Genomic DNA, 22226 nt, shown 5'->3' with positions numbered 1-22226 from the left:
TTCTATTCTCTAGAGACAGAGTGCAAGCTGCTCATGTAATAATACCAACAAGCTAAGGTTGAAATACAGGAGGTGAACAAAAAATATTAGTTGAAGGTAATGCCTGATAGGGAACATAAAGACATTTTTTAGTGGAATAATGATCAACATATGTTTTTTGTATTAGAAGTTAAAGTAAGAACTGTTTAGCCAAGAGTTTGATGATTCTACACATGTCCTAGTTTTACAGAAGCGTTCTGTGAAAACGGGGTTATTCTAAAGACAGACTAGGCTTTGGTCAGTACATTTTACACTATTTCAACCCAGAACATGTGTTGTAATGCTCAGGTGGTGTTAACTGAGCAGAACACTGTGCGGTTCATAGCACACCCTTTCAATTCATACTTGTCGAGACCCGATGCCAGGAACCAGGACACAGAGTAAACAAAGCTCCTTTTTCATGGAGTTCATAAGGTAATGGAGGTAGACAAACTCAAACAAATTTTAAAAAATACTCAACAGTTCAGATGGCAATAAGTGCAACCCAAAAAAAGAAAAAAAGAAAGAAAGAAAGGATAAGGGCTTAGAGATTGGTGGTGGTGGTAAGGACGTCCTGGTTTATATAGGGTGGTCATGGTAGACTTCTCCGATAAGATGACGTTTGTGAAGAGAAAAGAAATCACGAAGTAAGGCAGTGGCTATTTATGGTAGAACATTAGAGCCAGAGGAGAAGAGAAAATACAGATTTCTGAGATAAAGCATTTTGGCCTGTTGGAGACGCAGCGAGGAGTTCCCAGGGCGAGAAGTGAAGCTAGTGATGGGGGCGGTATGGAAAGTGAGTTTTTAGTGGCATGGAGGGCTGGAAAGATCTAGAAGGAGTGTGCAGGCCTTTGTGGGGATCCCGGAAGTTGGTGATGGACAGGGAGGCCTGGCGTGCTGCAATTCATGGGGTCGCAAAGAGTTGGACACGACTGAGCGACTGAACTGAACTGAACTGGCTTTAATTGCACATGAAATGATAAGCATTGGATGGTTTTGCACAGGAAATTGACAATATCTACTACTTCTTTAAAGAATTACTATAGCTCTGTGTTGAGAAGAGGACTTCCCTGATAGCTCAATTGGTAAAGAACCCGCCTTCAATTAGGGAGACTTGGGTTCAACCTCTGGATTGGGAAGACCCCCTGGAGAAGGGTAAGGCTACCCACGCCAGTATTCTGGCCTGGAGAATTCCATGGACTGTGGTCACAAAGAATCGGAAACCATAGTTGTACAAAGATGAAAGTGAAAAGAGCACTGAGGAGACAAGCAGGAGTCCAGGTGAGGGAAAACAGTTATTTGTTCCTGGTGGGTAAGTTGTAGCAGTGGAGGTGGTGAGAGGTGGTGCAGTTTTGAAAGGTGAGCTGATGGGGTACACTGAGAAATGAAATGTGGGATGGGAAAGACAGAGAAAGTTAAGGGTGAGACTGAGATTTTTTACCTAAAAACTGGAAGGAAGAAGTAGCCTTTCACTGAAATGGAAGAGGAGAATAGCACTTGAGGCATAGAACTGGGGACCAGAGATTTTGGATTTGAGATTATCAGATTTAAAATGCTTATTAAACATCCAAGGAGAAACATTGACAAGACAGTGAGACACAGAGCAAGAATTAAATAACAATAATGTAGAAGACACTGTCAGATATTTGCTACATGTTGGGGAGACAAAAGAAAAAATACACAATAAATAGTTCAAAATATTACAATGCAATTAAAATATATAATAAAATCAAATAATCATTCAATTCCCTCAATTCATGATATCAAAATATTCAAATAAATACTGTTAAGTTTTATTTATGAAAAGAACTTCCATGACTTGTAAGAATACTTAGTACTGTATCCAAAATGTAAACGTCAACCTCCCAAAATTAAGGAGGTTAAGAATCTCTACTTAAAAAAGTAAAAATAAAAAATTATTAATCTTGAAATGATCAGGTCACTAGCTTTTCTAACTCCTTAGTTTAAAATATTACATAAATGAATATGCTGCTTTATGAGTTGATAATGCATAAACCAAATTAAACCTCCAGGTCAGAAATTGTTCCCCCTTTGGGGAACATGTATAGGATTTTACCTGAAATTTTTCAGAAAGTCAGGTAGCTCCACAAAATTCAACTGAGGGCAATTAAAGGAAAATGTTTCTGTTATACTTGAAAGAACCTAATATTAGAACTACCATGAAAGCCTCTCCAAAGTTCTATTGAATAATATTTATAGAAAAGGGATACCAATTTTTTCCTTAAAAGAAACATGCTAAAATAATTATGGGGATATCCCTGAGATTTCTTTGCTACTGAAAAGGAAGAGAAAATTTAAGAAAGAAATATCAAGTTGCCGGCCCTCTGCGCAAACAATCAAGTATGTCAGAAAGGGCCAAGAACATGGAAACAGGATCATTTTAAAATGAAGGATTCTTTTTGAAGATAGGGTTAGAAAATAGATTTAAATAGATTAAGGATGGAAGTTTAAAGAACTTTAGCATGTAGAATAAACAATGTGAATTTCCTGTTAAAGTTATGAGCAAGCCTTTAGCAACCACTGAAATCAATACAGAGAGAAATGAGCCATCTCTGTTTCCTGATATGAATATTTTCCCCTAAATAGTCCAATGCAATTGCCAATACTTGTTTAGCTACAGACACTAACATAAGTTAATTGACTGTTAGTGTGTCTTTCGTTCATGCTTGCATATATAGATAGGTTTTTTTCCTTAGAACTGTCTATACTTTATCTTCAGGAAAAGTTTAGAAAGCAACTATATTCCAATAGAAATTCATATTAAAAAAAAAGAGTAAGAAAATAAAGAAAACAACTTAGCACTAACTAGGAACAAATCTACACTTATGGATAAAATGTGTAACTCATTCTCTACCCAAAGAAGCAAGCATCCCAACATGTTATATGTGACTCATTTTAGGGCTCACTTTACAAAAATCTCACCATGTGCTCCTATAATATAAACACAGGCTTCTATTGAATCAGATGGACACAAATTTTAACATCATTTTGAGTAGCCCAATGAAATGCCATTGTTTCCTAAAGGTGATGAATGCAGTGCTGTGCTCAGTCGCTTCAGTCCTGTCTGACTATTTGTGACCTATGGACTGCAGCCCACCAGACTCCTCTGTCCCTGGAATCCTCCAGGCAAGAATATTGGAGTGACTTGCCATGCCCTCCTCCAAAGGACCTTCCTGACCCAGGAATCGAACCCATACCTCTGGCGTCTCCTGCATTACAGGCAGGTTCTTTACCCACTAAGCCAACCGGGAAGCCCAAAGGCGATGAATACCCCATTATTTATCACACAGGAATAGATGGTGGTGGTTTAGTCACCAAGTCGTGTCTGACTCTGTGATTTCTTTGACTCTAGCCTGCCAGGCTCCTCTGTCCATAGGATTTTCCAGGTAAGAATACTGGAGTGGGTTGCCATTTCCTTCTCCAGGGTATCTTCTTGACCCAGATATGGAACCCAGGTCTCCTGCACTGCAGGCAGATTCTTTACCCACTAGGCTACCAGGGAATCACACAGAATAGATACATATTTGTGTATCTAGTGGATGAACATTCTTCACACATTCTTTTGAGACCCACAAGAAAGTACTCTTGGAAAAATCTCTGAAAGTCACAATTATGAAAGAAATGCCTATATCCTTTCCATCCCATCTTTATCAGGATTTAATTTAAGCAGAGCTCTACAAGATTTCAGTTGGAAATAGGAATGCTGTATTGTTTTCTATAATTATATCATTACTTTGCCTAGGTATTTGAAAAAATTTTGCTAACTCAGCACACTCTGAATTCACTTTTCTGATCTCCGCTTTAACTGAGCAGCATCATAGAATCACTCTAGATGGAAGTGGTATTTTGAAGTTGCAAGAGGTTAGATAGAGTATCATTTTCACATGTATAATCATTTAGGAGAATCCCCACACTGTCTTGTAATCTGCAGATTGGCATATGATAGAAGTATGATGTATGGAGCATAACTACTAGTTAGTAAATAGCAACACTGTTGAATTTTTCAAAATGACTGGACTTGAAGAGTTGGCTTCAAACTGAGGAAAATGATTATCTTTGCCAAACAACAATTTGATGAAAAAAAAGAAAAAAAACTGAAAGCAGGGTGGGTAGAGTGCAGAAAATAGGTGTTTACTCCCCTATTTGATGCCCCAATAAACATTTCATTGTAAGTATAATGATGAACTCAGCAAACTTTCAATATTAAGTCAATGATCCAGCCATTTTAAGTAATGGTTCTGAGTTATTTTAAGACGTAAGGAAGTGTTCATCTGATTATGAGAAATTGTTCTTCTTGGAAGAGTTGACTTCATAAATAATCATATTGGAAACAAACATCTTGGCTTCAACGGCGTTAAAAAAAATTATTTTAACACATTTGAAAAGGCTTTTCCTTGCAACCATAGATGGCTGGTGTAAGGATGAGAAATCACTCTCAGTATATCATATTCTGTCATCCTATGCCAACTGCACAGCCTCTGTTTTCATTCCTTTTTATTGCTTACTTTATCTCGGTTGTCTTTCAGTTCAGTTGCTCAGTCGTGTCTGACTCTTTGTGATACCCCAAGAACCGCAGCACGCCAGGCCTCCCTATCACCAGCTCCCAGAGTCCACCCAAGCCCATGTCCGTTGAGTTGGTGATGCCATCCAACCATCTCATCCTCTGTCATCCCCTTCTCCTAGTCTTTAAACCCTGCTAATTTTGAAAACCAATGAGTATCAGGAGGTCAAGGACTCTCCTGCTGATTTAAGTAAGAGAGAGCATGGACAGGTGTGATGTTAGGTGGTTTCAGTGACCAGAATAAACTTGGAAGAGGGTGCAGAAATGAGTGAACATCCGACAGGGAGACCTGAGTGGTCCAGAAGGATAGAAATACAAGGGTATTCAGATGTGATATAAACCCCTAATCCCAAGAAAACAATCAGTGTTTTTGAAGTTAAAACCATCACTCCTGGCACTGTTTGAAAACCTGAACGTACTCTCTGCCAGTTGTCATCTGCTTTTTAAATTACAGGATATGGTTGTCCCTATATCTCATCTCGGGCCTTTTCATTTCTCTTCTCCCTCAGTTCTCATCCACATGTTGAACTAAAGCAAAAATTGTTTCCTTTCCTCCCCATTCTTTCTTTGAGATCTATTAATAGTGCAGATTTTAATGTGTACATCTTACGTATTTCAGAGAGAGCAACAAGAGCAAAAGAAGCAGCATCAATGGCTTCCCCTTATGAGCCATTGTAACTAGTTGTAATAATTTCTTTTAAAGAGATAGTAAAGCTGATTTTTCCAGGGTGCATTTAGCCATGTCATCTGCATAGATGATACAATCGACAACTGTCTTGTCATTTTTTCATTTCACTTTCTTTTCTTTGCCTTGAAAATATTTTAAACTTTCCTGTAGTGAAATTTTTTTCATGGACTCTACTTTTGGGTTGTATTGGAAAGTCTTTTCCCACTTTGAGATTATACAAAACTTCTTCCACAGTGGATCCTAGTACTTATATGGTTTCATTTTTTATTCTTTAAATCATTGATCCATCATGATTTTTTATTTTGTTGTAAGATGTGCTGTAAGGATCCAACATGACAATTTTTCTCCAGGTGGCTATTCAGTTGTCCTATTGAATAAGACATTCACTTCCACAATTTTCTGCAAGACATTTTACATTGTGCTTGTATGGAGGATTCTAATTTTCCTATTTTAAATATCAATAAGTGGAACATATGATCCCAGGTTAACCTTTTATGTTCCTCTTACTACAAACAAAAGTGACAGCATTAAACCCATGTTAATATAAAGATCTACGGAGAACACTACTTATTGAACATTTCTTATATACCAGATATTGTGCCACGCCAGATATTGCTATGTCATATATTTCTGATGCCATGAGGGAGATTCAATTCACAGGTAAGAAGACTGACACCTAGTGAAGTAAAGAATTTATCCAAAGTCAACCCCTGGTAAGTAATAAAATTAAGATTTGAATAAAAGTCTGAGTTTAAAAACTTTGCTTTAAACAACTGCAGTAAGTTATTTTCAATAAAGAAATGCAGGAGATTTTAAATGTCAAAGACTCCTACTAAATTACATAAAGTAAAAAGTTAAGAAGGAAGAATGCTATCTGTCTGGCTTGAATCTCTAACTGCTGTTTTAAAAAGGATGCTTTTCATTGACTTTGCTATTTCACTGAGTCTAACTACTCTTGAACTATAACAATAAAGATTTACTTGTAATCTTGTATAAAATTTATATTATCCTTGAATTGGGAAAAATTGTCAACTTTAGTCTACCATTTTTTAAATGTGGTATATATATATAGATATATATAATGGACTTCAAGTTGGAATGGAAATAACAGTCTGTTCTCTATGTCTGTGAGTCTGCTTCTGTTTTATAAATAAGTTTATTTGTGTCATATTTTAGATTCCACATACAAGCGATATCATATCTTGTCTCCCTCTTTCTGACTTACTTCACTTAGTAGGATAATCTCTAGGTCCATGTTACTGCAAATGGCACTATTTCATTCATTTTTAGGACAGAATAGTATTCCATTGTATGTATATATGTATGTGTGTGTACATATATATGTACACACACATATATATATATATATGCTCTGCTACTGCTGCTGCTAAGTCGCTTCAGTCGTGTCCGACTCTGTGCGACTCGGTAGACGGCAGCCCACCAGGCTCCCCCGTCCCTGGGATTCTCCAGCCAAGAACACTGGAGTGGGTTGCCATTTCCTTCTCCAATGCATGAAAGTGAAAAGCGAAAGTGAAGTTGCTCAGTCGTGTCTGACTCTTAGCGACCCCATGGACTGCAGCCCACCAGGCTCCTTCGCCCATGGGATTTTCCAGGCAAGAGTACTGGAGTGGGTTGCCATTGGCTTCTCCATATATATACTCACATACCACATATTCTTTATCCCAAAATAGTATGTAAAATAAGAAGTCTAATTAGATAAATACAAAATCATTTTAAGTTATTAATGTTCCATTTATTATTCAAACTTTGTCAGCCCATCAATGGAACATCAAAAGGTTGGCAATAACAGATTTAGTTGTCTTTCATTTTCTTTTATTAATTGTCAATAATATAAAAACAATTATCTTATTTGCATTAAAAATTTTAATTATGAAAATATATTTATCTATAGGGAACTATTTGATGTAATAATTTATTATTTTAATTTATAAATATTCCTATTTGAGTATATGGTATATGGACTGGTCTTATATGTATGGTATATGATATATAACAATGGGTTTTTTCTTTTCCCACTAAATAAGTCTCTTTCTCTTTTTCAGAGGCTGAGTGACTAACATGCTTTCTAGTATTAGCATATGTGGGGCTGTTGTGGAGGATCAAGACAATCTGTTTCTCACTATCCCTTGATTCCCTGAGCTAACTCACAGGGTCTCTGGACCTGTTAAATCACAGATATGATATATACAGAGCAATCCTACAGCAACTCCCCACCACTGTCCTAACTTATACCTCAGAACCTCCCTATTCTGAACTAAAGAATAAATAAAATGCTCCTGCTACAAATTAGTTTTCCAATTAATTTCCCACCCATGGTTTAGATGATACGGGAAAGGTCTTCATACAGAACAATCTAGTTGGAGTAATTTTTACTAGCTTATTGTATTGGCCATTTTTCCCTTCTGAGAAGATTTCCTGTTATAAAAAAGAAAAGATTTGGGGGCCTGGTAAAGTTCTATTTGGTAACATCTCAAGTGTCATCATGAATTGATGTTGATACATTAGGTAACCTAAGAGAGAGGTCATGTGAGGCAGGCACTCTGCCACACATTTACCAGTTGTGGCTTCCCCAAAATAGCCTTTCAGTTCAGTTCAGTTCAGTTGCTCAGTCGTGTCCGACTCTTTGCAACCCCATGAATTGCAGCACGCCAGGCCTCCCTGTCCATCACCAGCTCCCGGAGTTCACTCAGACTCAGGTCCATCGAGTCAGGGATGCCATCCAGCCAGCTCATCCTCTGTCGTCCCCTTCTCCTCCTGCCCCCAATCCCTCCCATCAGAGTCTTTTCCAATGAGTCAACTCTTCGCATGAGGTGGCCACAGTACTGGAGTTTCAGCTTCAGCATCATTCCCTCCAAAGAAATCCCAGGGCTGATCTCCTTCAGAATGGACTGGTTGGATCTCCTTGCAGTCCAAGGGACTCTCAAGAGTCTTCTCCAACACCACAGTTCAAAAGCATCAATTCTTCGGCGCTCAGCCTTCTTCACAGTCCAACTCTCATATCCATACATGACCACAGGAAAAACCATAGCCTTGACTAGACGAACCTTTGTTGGCAAAGTAATGTCTCTGCTTTTGAATATGCTGTCTAGGTTGGTCATAACTTTCCTTCCAAGGAATAAGCGTCTTTTAATTTCATGGCTACAGTCACCATCTGCAGTGATTTTGGAGCCCCCAAAAATAAAGTCTGACACTGTTTCCACTGTTTCCCCATCTATTTCCCATGAAGTGATGGGACCGGATGCCATGATCTTCATTTAATTTTCACCTAAATAATCTATCAGCAGGAGCTGTAACTGTGATTTGTGTGGATGGATGTCTTGTATGCTCTTGACCATATTCAAGTAACTCATTCAAACAAATCATATTGACCATATGTCAAATCTAACTGTGTAGAGTTCAGGTTGGGTCCAACATGGCCTTATTCAATGACAGTCTAATGTTCTTTACTTGAGACATTAGAATTGTATGGTTGGGACAACCAGACTTCTGAAACCAGTTAAGGTAACATACTCTGATTAGGGAGAAAGTGCATATGATGGTAGAGGACCAGAAAAAGAACACATAGACACCAGAAAGTTCAGTAACTTCTAAGACATGCTGATAATTCAAGTTAATGACTATCAGACGACATTGTTTCCAAATCTTGACAAAAATCCTGATCACTGAGTGTTCAGAGCACAACTAATTCACAGCTAAACTTCTGGTGCATTTCTTTCTTCAACAGCTCCCTGCTGCTGCTACTGCTAAGTCACTTCAGTCGTGTCCAACTCTGTGCGACCCCAGAGATGGCAGCCCACCAGGCTCCCCTGTCCCTGGGATTCTCCAGGCAAGAACACTGGAGTGGGTTGCCATTTCCTTCTCCAATGCATGAAAGTGAAAAGTGAAAATGAAGTCGCTCAGTTGTGTCCAACTCTTCGTGACCCCATGGACTGCAGCGTACCAGTCTTGGTGGTTTTTTGCTTACTCTGGGACTCCAAAAAATCTCAGTATCTCTGTGCCTGGTGCCCAAACTAGAACCTCACTGTCTACTGTCCATTACATTAATGTGATGCCTCAGACCAGTTAATAGATTTCTGATCTTCAAATACATAGAGCATTTCTTTAGTGGTTATACTAAGAGTTTGCTTTTTTAAGTAGATCACGTCTCAGTCCAAATGAAGGCAATCCTAATCTTGATTACTTTTTCAAAACCCAATTACCTGGGGAAAGGGAAAGGAAATTATACCAACAAAGAACTTATGTTTGTCCTGATGGCCTTTTGGTGAGAAGCCATTGAGAACTTACAGTAGAGATCTGAATTTACTGCAAGGATCTTTAATTCATGGAGCTATTCAATGGTTCCATAAACAAGTATACGTCTCCATGCTCTCTTGTCACCTGGTAGAGGAAAGGACTGCACTTTTCTTTAATTGTGTGTTATCTCCCAAATTGTGTGTTGTCATTCTCCAAGGCTGAATTCAAGAAACAATATAGAATAAACAACTGGATTTCTTTTATTCAGGGACATAGCCATAACCCACCTAAACATGAAACTGAATGAATTCTGAAAGTATTTAAACCTTATTGTATCTTCAGTCCAAGAAAGAAAAGGTAGAGAGGGATGTGTTTATATCATTAGACTGTCTTCCGTTTTAGGTAGCCAGAGTATTGGGATCAGATCAGATCAGATCAGTCGCTCAGTCATGTCCGACTCTTTGCCACCCCATGAATCACAGCACGCCAGGCCTCCCTATCCATCACCAACTCCTGGAGTTCACTCAGACTGACGTTCATCGAGTCAGTGATGCCATCCAGCCATCTCATCCTCTGTTGTCCCCTTCTCCTCTTGCCCCCAATCCCTCCCAGCATCAGAGTCTTTTCCAGTGAGTCAACTCTTCGAATCAGGTGGCCAAAGTACTGGAGTTTCAGCTTTAGCATCATTCCTTCCAAAAAAATCCCAGGGCTGATCTCCTTCAGAATGGACTGGTTGCATCTCCTTGCAGCCCAAGGGACTCTCAAGAGTCTTCTCCAACACCACAGTTCAAAAGCATCAGTTCTTCGGTGCTCAGTCTTCTTCAGAGTCCAACTCTCACATCCATACATGACCACAGGAAAAACCATAGCCTTGACTAGATGAACCTTTGTTGGCAAAGTAATGTCTCTGCTTTTGAATATGCTATCTAGGTTGGTCATAACTTTCCTTCCAAGGAGTAAGCGTCTTTTAATTTCATGGCTGCAGTCACCATCTGTATTGGGATAATCCATTCTCAAATCTTGCCATAATGGCTTACATTTTAATGTGTACCCAGGCAATGCAGAAGGAAAATAGGAAAGTCAATCCATATACCAACACTGTTCAATACGATAGTGCTGAGATGATGGACATGTTCTATATCTGTATTCAGTATGGTAGCCACTAGCCAAATGTGGCTATTGGGCATTTGAAATATAGCTAGTGTAACTGAGGAACGAATGTTTAATTTTATTTAATTGCAATTAGGTTTGTATTCAACTGGCCACATGTAGTTAGTGGTTACCATATTAGACAGCACAGCTACTGACACAGAAACAGCAATACTCCATTCTGAAGTTTGGTTCAGAAAGATACATATCAGAGATACCAAAGATTTGAGTTTGAAGAATTTCAAACTCTTACTCTATCTTCTAATTTCCAGTAGAGAACTCATCCTCATGTTGCAATCTCAACATTACTCTTCATTCTAGTTAATGATTTATAGCACCCAGACTGTACTTCCCCAGTGGAGTGTAAAAGCTCCCAGGGAAAAATAATGTGATGTTAAGATGTACCTCTAATGTACTGTAATCCACCTTAGACATTTAAATATTTAGTATAATAACTTGCTTGAGAAGAACATGATGTATGCTTTTAACAGATAAGGATAATTTAGACCAGTAAAATGTCTAAAGGTGCACATTATTAAAATAGAGAAATGATTTATAGTGCAGGCTGCATACTCTTTATTTTTTTCTTAGGTCTGTGTATGTGTGTGTGTATGTGGTTATTAACTGTGTGGATTCAGGGCAGCAGACACGTACTTTCCAGAGCATCCCAGGTTTTTATCTTTTACTTAGTTTTGGCAAACCTACGTGACTATATTTGTGCTTCAGCTGACCACTAAACAGATCAGAGCTCTACAGCAACCTCAGACTTCTGAAATGATCTTGAACATATCAGGAAAACACCATAAGTGAAATTAATGAAATAATTGGTAGCTGTAAAATCTGTTTATCATAATTCAAATTGTAACTTGTGACCTCTCCTAGTCATTTATCTATGACAAACATTAAAAAAAAAAAGGTATCTGTCACACATCCTATTCAAACCACACGACAGTTGCTTCTGCACACTGCCGTCTTCTCCCTATCACTCCCAGGACTGTCTGGAGTGCTTCACTGTGATTAACCTCTCAAAACACCAGTGCAACTGTCCTCCCATCCATTATCATTGTGATTGTCATATAGGCAAAGTCCTACTTCTCTTTACTGCCCTCTGCCATGATTTCTCATAACTGCACCAAAAACAAAAGTTTTTGTGACTCAGCAAAGGTTTCATGCTAACCAGAGGGAATTTTAATATGAAATAGTGATATGGGAGATGGACAGGAAACCCAAGCCCAGATGCTAATGTTCAAGAAAATGTATTCCAACCTTTAAAAGATCCTGTATGGGCTAACTCTCTTGTCAGCCTTGTTTTTATCTAAAATTCCTTATCTTTCCAGAGATAATGGTTCTTTTAAAAATTCATACCTAAACTCAGGGTTGGTCTCATAGTCTAAAGTCTGTGTTCTTTCTTTGATAGGGCAACCCTCAGGTCTCAATAATCTACAAGGTTACATTTATTTTCTCATGTCCAAAATGGTTGGAATAGTCCAGGATGGCTTTTTGTTTTCCAAATCAGGGTCCCTCTGACTCTACCTTGAGCCTGACTGACCTTCCTTGTTTTACTGGGACATATCTCATTCTTTGATGAGGCATTTTCCCCCACTCTTGCTTCCTGAGTGAAAATGAAAGGAGCAAATCTCTATACTTGACAGCGATTTGGGGTTTTTTTCCAAAAGTTTTATGGTTTGGTTTTCTGGAAATTCCTGCTAATCCTCAAATACATCCTAATTTACAGCTAGAGAAAAGAAATGAACCATGGGATACTAAAGAAACAAACAAACAAAAGTCTGATAACAATAACAAACGACAGGTCTTCTTAGAGAAAAAGACAGAGGAGCAATGAGACACACATAGATGTCTGCCAGGATTTTTGGCAAAAAGCAAGATACAGCTTACACATAGTATCAGGTTGTTAGGTAGTTAGAATAGGAAAAAGGAGTCCAAAATCCTGGTGGCTAAAAGACAAAGGGAAAAGCCCAGGAAAAGGGAGCAAAAGAAAATCTGCTGTCTCCAGAAAGAGCCTCAGGTGAAATAAACACACCCCCTTCCTGGCTAGCCCTAATTTGCATGGGGCCGGCTCAAGGGAGAGGAGACAAAGCGTAAAAAAAGAGGGAGCCAAGATGGATTGAGGCCTTCTCCTTGGGGTCAGCCCACCCTCACGCCTTGAAGGTATACAGTACTTTGTTTGCTGACTAGAAGTCTGAGCTGTAACTGAGCTGTAACACTGGTCCTCTGTTTCCAATCTTTGTTGTGGTGAGACAGAACTGAGGAAATTACACACCCTCCTGACAAAGTCAAAGGAAGAGGGAGAAAGAATGTTTTCATACTGTAGCACAGAATTGATATAAAATAATTACTCTGAGTCATCAAGGCAATGCTTAGCTACATTTAATCAACTGTCTATATTAAGGCAAGGAAGAATATAATAAAATTTATAAAACTATATATACTTTATATTCTTATGTCTCACCTAAATTCTGAATAATTTGGTTGTTTCTGAATTAATTCATGTGATTATATCACCATACTAGCTGGGTAACTTCTGAACTAGTTAAATGTTGTCATTTTCCTACTCTGACTCATGCTGACATTCAGTTATGGAGTATAACAAATGATCCTTTTAAGAAGTAGGGTTCACTTATTTTTCTTGAAATGTATTTGTCTGCTAAACTACTATTTAGCAGGCAATAGCTAAACACAATTCAATTCCAAAATCCTATTAGTAATTTGTAAATTTAGAGTTGGCAATTTTTGCTAGTTTAATATCTTTCTATCAAGTTGGTTTTAGTTTAATTCTGTAGTTGAGTCCTCCAGTTCTGGACTTCAGTAATATAACAAACATCATATCATTTATCATACTCTCAGTCTGCTCTATACTATACACATAACTGAAGTGAAAAGCAGGTATTGGCAATAATGTCTTCTGGTGTGTTAAAAAACAGACTGCTAGCTATATCTTAATCCTGTCACTAATTATCTGACCTGGAAATTATTTAGTTTCCCTGTGTCTCTGCTTGCTTAACTGGAAAAACAGCAAATTTACTCTCAGTCTTGATGTTGATATTAAAATATATACTAAAGAGTTGCATTTAAAATTGACAGAAAATAGATTATCATTTTTATTATTTTTCATAGTCACAGGATTATAGCTGTTATCTAATGAGAAGAAAAGTTCCCCTATCATTTTCCTACCCCAATTATTTTCTCATTATAGGAATGTGCTAAAATATGGCTTTGGAAACCTGATGGATGATTCTGAACTTATTCTTTTCGAGAAGTACTACAGTAACTGCTGATAGCATTATTCGGATTGTTTAATCTGTATGAAAGTCTTCCCTGATAGCTCAGTTGGTAAAGAATCTGCCTGCAATCAAGAGACCCTGGTTCGATTCCTGGGTCAGGAAGATCCACTGGAGAGGGATAGGCTAACCACTTCAGCATTCTTGAGCTTCCTTTGCGGCTCAGCTGGTAAAGAAGCTGCCTGCAAAGCCAGAGACCTGTGTTCAATCCCTGGGTTGGGAAGATTCCCTGGGGAAGGGAATGGTTACGCACTCCCGTATTCTGGCCTGGAAATTTCCATTGACTGTATAGTCCGTGGGATCACAAAGAGTCAGAAACAGCTGAGTGACTTTCGCTTTCTTCTTTCAATCTGTGTAAACTAATAGAAAAGAATACCCTGTTTACACTAAAGAGAGAAATCTCCCTAAGTCTATTTTATTTTTTTGTATATGTATGAACGGGGGCATAGTAACAATACTGAATGACAGAGAATTACTATTTTGCTATAATTCTGCCATTTATGTAATAAAAAAACGCAACATCCTTATTTCTCATTAGCAAAACATCAAGGGCTCTGGATGTTGTGAAAGCTTCCCTTTAAGTTATGATAGAAGCTCAGAACAATCCTGTATGGACTCCTCTCTGGTTAGCACAGAAAGGTGAATTGTATTTGATTTGGAGTTTTATTATTATCAACTCATGCATTTTTTTCCTGTGCATTGTTGGTTTTTAAGCCCTTCATTAATTCTGCTCAAAGGTACTGAGAAAGACTTTGAATTTGAGGGAATATAATATCTAAGTCTTAGAGACTAAATTGTATTTTAAAAGAACAGTGAAGAGATGGTATTTACTTATATACTTTAGAATTACATAAAACTACATAGAATACATATTATATATTCTAGTTGATATATAAGAGAGCAGAAATAAATAGCATGTTTATGGAATCATAAGAGATTCAGTGGGTCTGGAAATTCAGCAACCTTATGAAGAAAAATTGTGAGAGATAGATTATAAAGGTGTACTGAGGGAGAAGATAAGATTGTGGAAGTACTCTGAATGCCCTATTTATTTTTGATTTTACTTTATATGCAATGGAGAAATATTGGCACTTTTTAATTGTGGAAGCAAGATTTGTATGGGACAAGCAGTTTGTATTTTAGCAATTTAATCCATGCCTGACTGGATGAAGATATGGGAGAGACACAACTGTCTGAGGAAACAGAGACTCAATTGATTGCTCTTGGTTAATGGAGAAAGAATAGATGATTAAGGGTCTTAGAGTGAAGGGATCCATAGAACTTGTTGACATGCTAGACATAAGGTAAAAGAGAAAAGAATCAAAAATGACTCTGGAACATAATAGGTCACATAGGTGAAAGAAATGGCGATATCATTTATTGGGATGAAAAATCCAGAACAAGAGTATGTTGTCAGTGGTTCTTGGGTTGTGTTCAAGTGAACACATTTAGTATGAAGTCTGACTTTTTAAAAAAGTGGAACTGTTCTGGATGCTGAAAACAATAACCATAGTGCTATTCAAGATGAAACCATGAACAGTAGAGACATTGCGTTCAGAGTAAAGAAGTTCAGGGTGTCAGAAGGCTCATAAATATTAAATTCATCAATTTATTTATAGGTAATTAGCATGAGATCTGGAGAAGGCAATGGCACCCCACTCCAGCACTCTTGCCTGGAAAATCCCGTGGACGGAGGAGCCTGGTAGGCTGCAGTCCATGGGGTTGCTAAGAGTCGGACAAGACTCAGCAACTTCACTTTCACTTTTCACTTTTCACTTTCATGCATTGGAGAAGGAAATGGCAACCCGCTCCAGTGTTCTTGCCTGGAGAATCCCAGGGATGGGGGAGCCTGGTGGGCTGCTGTCTATGGGGTCGCACAGAGTCGGACACGACTGAAGTGATTTAGCAGCAGTAGCAGCAGCAGCATGAGATCAGAGAAGGCAATGGCACCCCACTCCAGTACTTTGCCTGGAAAATCCCCTGGATGGAGGAGCCTGGTAGGCTGCAGTCCATGGGGTCGCGAAGAGTCGGACAAGACTCAGCGACTTCACTTTCATGCATTGGAGAAGGAAATGGCAACCCACTCCAGTGTTCTCACCTGGAGAATCCCAGGGATGGGGGAGTCTGGTGGCTGCCGTCTATGGGGTCACACAGAGTCGGACAGGACTGAAGTGACTTAGCAGCAGCAGCAGCATGAGATAAGCTGGGGATAGAGTAATCCTTTTTCCTAGGCAACAATTTTTGAAATTCCCACCTTTGAGCCACTTCCTCAAAGCATGGCCTCTAGAGCAGTGGCAAGAGCAATTTGGAACTTGCTCAAGGTACATCTTTAGATCCCACCCATTACCTACTAAATCAGGAATTCTGGCATTTGGGGACCAGAATCTATGGTTTAAGAATATCACCAGGTGATTCTGATTCACTCCAAAGGGGCTCAATCTTGATTGCACATCAGAATCAGCTGGGGATTATTAAAATATATTGTCTCCTGGACCACACCCAGTGATTTGACTGTAGACAAGTGTGTGACCTGGGCACCAAGACCAGAAATTTTGAAAGTTCCCCAGGTGATACTAATGTGCAGCCAGGGCTGAGAACTGCAGTTCTGAAGAGTAATGACAAAGAAATCCTAAGAGGAGTGTAACTCAAACTTTAAAGTGCAAACCAACCATCTAGGTTACTCTTAAAAGTGAAGATTCTGATGCAGGTCTGGGGTACAGCCTGAGAGTCTGCATTGCTAGTCTGCTCCTCTGTGAGCAGTGTAGACCACAGACCATGTTTCAAGGAGCAAAGCTCTAGAGCAGATTTGCCGGACATATACGATACATTTTCCACAGTTTGAAGAAACAATGGATTAGCTGGGGGTGACTAGTTTGGCATAAGAATTGGTTGCTCAGGAAAAGATACCAGAAGTGGGAGTAGAAGCCAGTAAAGTTTACAAACATGTTCAGTTTTTACAATGTTTTTAGATAAATGCCAAAACACAAGTACTTTTAAAAAAATTGTTGTTTTCGTTATTTAGTCATTAAGTCATGTCTGACTCTTTGCGACCTCATGGACTGCAGCATGCCAGGCTTCTCTGTCTTTCACTGTTTCCGAGTTTGCTCAAATCCAGGTCCATTGAGTCAGTGATGCTATCTAAACATCTCTTCCTTTATTGTCCCTTTCTCCTCCTGCCCTCAATCTTTCCCAGAACCAGAGTCTTTTCCAATGAGTGAGCTCTTTACATCAGGTGACCAAAGCATTGGAGCTTCAGCATCAGTCCTTCCAGTGAATATTCAGGGTTGATTTCCTTTAGGATTGACTGGTTTGATCTCCTTGCAGTCCAAGGGACTCTTAAGAGTCTTCTCCAGCACTTTTTAAAAAAGACTAGTCTTTAAATAAAAATACTGGGCCAAGTGAAAGAGGTCAAAATCAAATTTTTGCAAGTAGGCACCAAGAGAATCATTGGGTCATCATATTTTTGCCATGTTTTCCTGGAGAGGATGTGAGTTTAAGTTTCTAGTATAACTTTGATTGTCCTACTAAATGTTATTCTGGAAGGATTAACCCATATGAGCTCATACTAATCCACTCACAGGTCAATAGCAAAGTATTTCTGTTTGTGTGTTTTCACTTTAGTAAAAGTCAACCTATAATTTTGGGACTTCAGAACTATGGGGGAAAAGATCCCAAAAGTGGACTGTATAGTATTTTTTGCCACTTTTGAATATATGTGCCTTGGTAGTTTTAATGAAGTTTTTATTTAAACTTCTTTGGTGGTTGAAGGAAACCAATTTAGCTGCCTCCCTTTATGGATGACAGTAGTCGAATCATCACTTGTCTATTGGGCCCAGCCCCAGCAATATCTTAATTAGCAAAGGGATCTGAGTCTGAGGTGACAACTTACCCTCTGGATCTTGAATTCTCTTTGCTTCTTCATTAATCAAAAGAAAAATAAATATGTTAGAATGATTAAGTAAGAGCCCTGCCTTTCCATCAAATGTTTAGGCTTCTGGAGTTAGGAGACATGGGCACTTCCTATTGTAAATTACATTCTACCGGTTCATTTATTAATAAATGAGTGAACTGATCTGGCATGGAAAAAGGATGAGAGATTAATTAATAGTGTTTAGTAAATATTAAAATGAATTGGTCCAAAATTGAGTTAGATCCCATGTATTCCTAATATGAGTTAACTCCAAAATATAAAGCCATCTCCCATTTTCCCAAGGAGAAGGTCCAAAAGGTTTGTGACTTTTTTATTAGCTATGCCATAACTATAAAATACTAACCTTTAATATTTAATTTATTAAATGTTATAAGACTTTCAAAATAACATATATAATTATCTTATTTAGATAGAAGTATGCTTTTTCACATTTCTTGTGAACACTTATTCACTTTTCATTATGTATCAAAGTAGTCTTATCACCTTCAGAGTTGCTTGTTGAATCATCTTCACTGAGAGAACATAATTTCGTCTGACCACATTTTTTTAGATAGAACACATTTTGGATTAGTATTAATATATGTTATTCTCACTGGAAAATTTATCCTGAGAGCATACAATTGCAAAACTTTAATATATTTTTATATTGTCCTGTGTACATGCATTTATGATCTCCAAAATATAACCATACTTTCTGCTTTTTAAGTAAACTTTACAAGCCTTGTTTACAACAACACTTGCACCTGTGAAATCATCCCAATGAGAGTAATGAAGAAATCTGTATTAAAGTTTTTTCTTGTTTCGTTCATCAATTTATTCAGTTAATCATTTAATGGTAATATTGACATTTGTGATTTTAAGCTAACATGTTTTCTTTCCCAAGCAGTATTTGATTAGTCAAAATTTAGTAAATTGAAAGAGGATGGGTTATAACTAGACTTTGTAAGAACTTGGATATAAAATAACTTATCTGAGGGTTAATATTTTAGGAGGAAAAAACCTTTGGCTTATATTTGTGTAAGGCCAGCAGTAGTAATAAGGTATAATTCATAGAATTTTTATCACTGTTTTAAAGCAAATTCATACTAATTATCATTACTTCTGAATTCTACATTCAATTTTATTTTGTGTTTTTATCTGAAACTGATTACAATGAATAAAAATTATAACAAGCAACAGGAAATTCTCTAAAGGCTTTATATATTATATAAAAGAGATATACATACTTTCTTTCATTAGACTGAGTACCTTGTGGAATATACTCCAGTGATGATATGTGGGAGCAAATTTAATTCAACCTTAATCTTAGGACTTTTTTTCCTTTAAACGTAATAATGTCTAAATTTGACCCTATGGTAAAAAGTTATTTTGATCTGTATATTATCAACTTTTGCTAGTGCAAAAACAAACTCAAAATTTCAGCAGCTTTCCACAATATACATTTTTTTTTATTGTTCTGTATGTTACTTGATCCAACCAGTCTATTCTGAAGGAGATCAGCCCTGGGATTTCTTTGGAAGAACTGATGCTAAAGCTGAAACTCCAGTACTTTGGCCACCTCATGCGAAGAGTTGACTCATTGGAAAAGACTCTGATGCTGGGAGGGATTGGGGGCAGAAGGAGAAGGGGACAACAGAGGATGAGATGGCTGGATGGCATCACTGACTCAATGGACATGAGTCTGAGTAAACTCCGGGAGTTGGTGATGGACAGGGAGGCCTGGCGTGCTGCGATTCATGGGGTCGCAAAGAGTCGGACACGACTGAGCGACTGATCTGATCTGATCTGATGTTTCTTGAAAGCTCTTCTTTCCTGAGCTTCACTGAGCTCAGCCCAGCTCTAAGAGTCCTCTCATGCCTCTAACCATTGTAAAGGAAGAGTCACCATCTGAGAGGTGATGTTCTCGTGGCAGAAGGCAACTGCTTAGATAAGACAGAGCCAACCCAGACAAAGCGTTAAAGCTTCTATTTGTGTGTCAGATCTACTCACACTCCATTGACTGAAGAAAGTCTTATGGCTAAGCCAGTGTCAATGGAGCAAGAGCGTATACTCCCTATCAATGGGAAGCATGACAAGGGTTGGGAGGAGGCATATAAGTGTGAGCAAATAATAAATCTACTCTAGCCTGTAAGCTGATAACTAAATTGTTTTGCTGAGTCCCTTGCAATTTGTGAAATTTTCTTAAAAATCATTAGAATCAAAGTTAATGTAACTGAGTATGTAGGACACACACTATTTTTGAGTACCTGTAATGGCCATGAATCAGATGAAGGTCAATCATATGAAATATGAAGATTATATGAGATTTGAGAGAAGATATTGAATATATTTTCTGATGTACTTATATTTCCTCATGATGCCATCAGAAATAGTTTCCTTCATGGTTTTTAACTTCTTAGAATAATTTTCATGTCTGAAGCCTGTTTGGGAGTTTTGCTTCCTGTACTATTCTTGTCACTGCAGTATCCAAGTCTGGTTCTCTTCCAGGTCTCCTGGAGATTCTAGGAGGTATTTAATTTCCTTTAGTATTTCTGCTAAAGTAGTTAGACTAAACTCTTTTCCATATATATCCTATGGAATGGATATGTGGCTTCAAGAAGTTAATGTATAAGAAGGTACCTAGCATATGGAATGCATTTTAAAAGTCATATCCTTTTCTAGTCCTAGGATTTCCTTATGAAAATGTTGATATATTTGCTACTCTTAAGAAATGCTTTATTGTTAATTTTTTGGCATGATGTCCTCAAACTCTTAAGAACAGCTTACCCTGTTTCAGTGTCAATGATATTTCTCATTGATACTGAAAGCCTGGGAGTGATAATGAACATAAGTAGAAAAACTTTTCTACTTATGTTCCCGCCACTGTCTGATGATGTCTCTTAGCCAATCATATGTCCTAGATTATCAGAGGACAATTCCAACTTACAATATGCTGCTTCATGTCCCCATAAATATAATTTTATCTTTAACATCTATGTTTTATGTTTTGCTTCATGAAATATATGCTATCCTTGGAGCTTCCAGCTTGGTGAATATGGAGATTCAGGGAAAGGCATGCCCTAGAAGAGGTCATGAAAGCTCCTGCCCTTTCCTATAACCTCAACATATGCATCTCTTCCATCTGGCTGTTCCTGAGTCATATCCCTTTGTAACAAACCAGTCATCTAGTTTTGGGTTCAGCTCCCAGATGATGTGTTCCTTCTTAGACAACTTGACAGAAAAATTAGGAGAGGATACAGAAAGCAAAATTTTGATGATTATAAATTTGTGACCAAGAAAGCCCTTCAAAATATAGGGCTCACATATCCTGTTGGATCACTTTTTCTCTGGGCTTATATGCATGAATTTTTCATGGATATAACTCTATTGTAAGACTCATGAAATGCACAATAATCCGTGTGCTTATGAAGGATATGGGAAAGATAAGATCCACAAAAGACAAAAGAAGCATGTGCAAGAAGAATCCAATTAAAGAAATTGCCAAAAGTTGACAAAGAGCTAGCACTTAATTGAGGAAGAGGAGGAGAAGCAAAAATCTGCATAGAAGAAGAAAGTTAAGAGCCTTCCTAATATTCTTTCTTACGAGTGATGGTTTAAAAGTTACATTTGAGAGAACTGACTTCCAAGGAGACAAACAGAAGTGAAGAATTTAGGCTTTTGAATTCACCTGCTTAAAAATTATTGGAAAAAGGAAGAAGAAACTAAGATTCTTAGAGCAAGAACTTCATGATAAAGAAGAGAAAGAACTGGGAGGAAAACAAAGTGATGCAGAAACTTTTGAGTTCAGATGTTGAAAAAAACTGGGTGGAAGAGATCAGGAAACAACACAGACTTCTCCACCAAGCAGAAGCAGCAGGAAAGACTCATGGAGGACCATCAGATGGTCCACAAATTCCAGTTTTATGTGATCGAAGCTGGAGAAGAACTTGGAAGCTTCAAAGATACAGCCACAAAGCAGAAGCTGATGAATAAAACTCTTGAAGACTGTTTGAAACTTGAAGTAGAAAATGGAACACTGAGTGTTTTGGGCACCACAATTTGCAGTAAACAATTGACATTCACATTAAAGAGTTTTGAACCGTAGAAGCGATGGGTGGCTGGAAAGCTCAACCGACAAGAAAGGAAAACACTTCTGGTTCAGCCAGTCATCAAAGTTAAGACATGAAAGAGGCTGGCTGCTTCTTTGAGCAGCCAGTGATTTGGAAGGAGCGTTTCTCCTTCAAATTGATCATCATCAGAATACATCAAGTGCTTCCCTGGTGGCTTAGCTGTAAAGAATCTGCCTGCAATGCAGGAGCCACAGGA

The sequence above is a fragment of the Bos indicus genome, chromosome 6, assembly GCF_029378745.1.
Source record: "Bos indicus isolate NIAB-ARS_2022 breed Sahiwal x Tharparkar chromosome 6, NIAB-ARS_B.indTharparkar_mat_pri_1.0, whole genome shotgun sequence".
Taxonomy (NCBI): domain Eukaryota; kingdom Metazoa; phylum Chordata; class Mammalia; order Artiodactyla; family Bovidae; genus Bos; species Bos indicus.
The sequence above is the reverse complement of the archived record's forward strand: the minus strand, read 5'-3'. Positions refer to the sequence as shown.